Raw genomic sequence first — 3,824 nt, forward strand, 5'->3', positions numbered from 1 at the left:
AATCACAAGAATGGAATTGAAATCTTTAAATTGTTGTCAAGCAATAAAAACTGTATCCTACCAGTCATTGTACAATGTAAACATTGTAACATGTTGTCACTAAACTTCATAAAATTCTATTTAGTTACCAAATGTTTTGACAACCACAATTACACTTATTGTGATGCAATATTTGTTTTTACATACCTCCCTCCAAGCTAAACTCAAAAGTTGGCAGCCCTGCACAATGTTTCTCATTTAAATAATCCCCGCCCAAGGAATAAGCTCAAAAAAGGATGCAAGGCCTTACAGGCATTAGAGAAGACAAGTGTTGTCGCTGTCAAAGAGATGCTGTTTTTTCCCACGACGCTTCTAAAACTAATTTGTTTGACCTTCCTAAGGCTGATGAACTTAGAGTGGTTATTTTATTTTAAGCACTGTTCCTGAACATTATTACGCCAACGTTTATCTGTGCGCTGCACATTTTGTGGAGAACAGCTTGTTTTCTGTAGCTTTTGTAAGTTCTCACGTTTATGAGACAGTTCACCACTCCTTAGGAAAATTAACCATGGTTTTGTGATCGATTACTGTTTGTATAACCTTAGTTTTCTAACAAAAAATTAACAATTAAATGGTGGATAACATCGCATATAATGTATAAGAAAATTACAAAAAACATACCACTCTGAGACATCCAGTGAAATCCGTTCTCCGTGATCCTCTTATTTGTTAACATTGTCAGGGTCTGAAATTGAAATTGATGCCACCCTTAATATTTACACTAGAGAAGAACTCGCAGTAATTGCAGTAAAAATATGCCGGACACGTCAAACTACTGCTTACGAATTAATTAATTATTTGCTTTTCGCACCATTTGTCACTTGTTTTAGAGAACTGCAACCCTTTTAAAACTGTGGTAAAGCTCTCATGCATCAAGGTCAAAGGTTTTAGGCTTAAAGCATACTTGCCAACCTTGAGACCTCAGAATTAGGGATATATTCAAGGGGGGGGGGATGGTTGGGAGGCTACACCGTGTTGTCCTCTTTTTAAAATTTCCACCCTGTTGACTTCAATGGGGCATATTTTAAACCTGCTTTTACCCTCTTAACATCCTTGATGTGTCATTACAAGTGCCCAGGTCATGTGAGTGATTCCTTTAGAGTTAACACGGGTGAATCTGACTGCAGTAGATGTGAAAGATATGAATAAAAATGAAGTTAATTCGGCCAGCGCTCATATGTGTTTACATCCTGTTTTCGGTTGAAGTCCAAAGTAGTCGATTGTCGAGTTCACGCGCATATGTTTAGTTACCTATGATCACGCGCGTGAACTCGACAATCGACTACTTTGGACTTCAACAGAAAACAGGATGTAAACACAGGTATGAGCGCTGGCCGAATTAACTTCATTTTAACGGATGATGTGACGGATGGTGTAGCGGATGGTGTAGCAATATTGTTGTCCAGGTGAAATTCGGGAGATTTTCGGGAGGGGCTTTGAAATTCGTGAGTCTCCCGGAAAAATCGGGAGGGTTGGCATGTATGGGCTAAAAGGGATAGTTCAAAATGAAAATGATGTCATTAACTTACCCTCAAGTTGTTCCAAGCCTGTATAGATTTCTTTCTACTGTTGAACACAAAATAAGATATTTTGAAGAATGTTGGTAGTGTAACCAGACAGTTGACGGCATCCACTGGCTATAGTCAACTGGTTACCCACATTCTTTAAAATTAAAAGAAAGAAACTCATACAGGTTTGGAACAACTTGAGGGTGATTCAATGATGGCACAATTTTCTAGCCTAGTCCCAGATTAAAATGCTTGTTTGAGCTGTTTTAACTGAAAGAAACTTGCACTATATATATATATATATATATATATATATATATATATATATATATATATATATATATATATATAATAAAATATGTCACTGCCATTGTCTCAAGATGCAAACCAGTATTTTTTATTTATTTATTTTTTAAGGCACATTTATAAAAGCTACTAAAACTTAAGATACTTGAACTAATCCAAGTCCTGTCTCTGAAATCAGGCCTTTAGGTTTTAGATCTTTTGGGCCTTGACTATCCTTCTCAGAACCACAGGAGAGAAAAGCTTTATTATTGTGCATAACACTCCTCAGTGATACACTTTAGCCTACAGTGTCATTCATACTAAAATAGAACTGTTGTTTTTGTATAGCTGAGTCTGCTGTCAGTTGCCTATACATGTTCTGGGTGTGTAATACATATTTTGTTAGGTGTAATTGTGCTTGCTTAGTTAAGCCTAAATACTGTATATAATGCCATTACAATTATAGACAAACAAATTAATCAGGTAAATAATAGTTTATCCTAAGTATTGTACCACACAGATGAAGATCAGAGAGTATAACAAGGACAAAAGTAGTAAGATATCTGCATAATGAAAGGAGAGGTGGAAGAGATGAAGCATAAGAAAAGCATAAGTGAAGAGCAAAATAAGAGCAACGAATAGCCTATATGCAGGAAACCTACAACCTCTTAAACTTATGTTTTGGGCTAATAATAAAAGGTCAAACTGACTTATCCATTATGTCATAGTTGGTGCACCCTGCTGAGGTGAGACGGACATACATGTACTGCATTGTTTTGTTTCAAGAAATTGCAGCTGTAATAGGCCACCACTCTATATAAATGACATTTATATAGATCAGATTGAATCCAGTGCTGCCAACTCTCACGCATTCAGCGTGAGACTCACGCAATTGACACTTTTACACGCTCTCACGCCACACATCCATTTTCTCACACAGAGAAAAATCGTGGAGCAAAGAGAACACTGACACCGACAGACTAGACAGAGCAGGTTACTTCTGATATGAAAAAAAATTCTCAGCTCTCAGGTTCTGTCCATTTTATTACGAAATTCAGACAATAAATACCGTTTTGGCGCTTGTAAATGTGACCTGACCGATCGCTGTAGCGCCTCAGTTCAAGTAAACTGATCATCTGTTACTTTTTATTTTAAAGATACAGTAGCCTAAAGGTAAATGCCTTATACATAGGGTGACCAGACGTCCTGAAAAAATTATACTAAAGCAAAATCTTGAGTAGTTATTGTCTGATAAAACATGAAAAACTGTCCGTGCAGGTTGAGTCGTCCTGCAGACAGCCCCCGCTGCTCATTGGCTGCAGCATCTTTTTTGTTTATTTTTTTGAAGCTTTACAAAGATACATTAGGTACGAATTTAGATATGCACTGATAAGCTAATTTTCATTTATGCGTTTCATTGACATGGCTGGTGTACCGGAACCCCAATACGCCGCTAAAAAGCAAAAACGTCTCTGCAGGTACCAGGAGGAGTGGGTGGGGAAGTATCCATGGATTGCCACAGCCTTAAGCGATGAAAGTAAAGCATTCTGCAAAGTGTGTAGGAAAGAGTTTGGTGTTTCTCACGGAGGGGAGGCAGATGTTAGGCTGCATGCTAGCAGCAAACTACACTGTACCAACACCGCGACAGAACAGACCAACACGTTGGCCTCGTCCTTCTTTAAGAAGCAGGATGATTATAAAATAGCTGCTGCTGAGCTGACCTCCATGTTCCACTGTGTGGCCCACCAACAATCATTGACTGAGCAATGAAGTTAACACCAAAACTGTACTCTGATTCGGCTATAGCTAAACTCGTCAGCTGCGGTCAAACAAAAGCTGAAGCACTGGTTACAAACGTCCTGGCACCCCTCGCATCTGACTTCTCCCAGAGCCTCGAGTCAAAATACATATTCTTTTCCATTGCAACAAACTGCACATTACACACAATGCAGTAAAACGTGCCAGCAATGCACTGCAAACAGATGTGGAGAC

The sequence above is a fragment of the Scardinius erythrophthalmus genome, assembly GCF_964197995.2.
Source record: "Scardinius erythrophthalmus genome assembly, chromosome: 23".
In the NCBI taxonomy this organism is placed as follows: Eukaryota; Metazoa; Chordata; class Actinopteri; order Cypriniformes; family Leuciscidae; genus Scardinius; species Scardinius erythrophthalmus.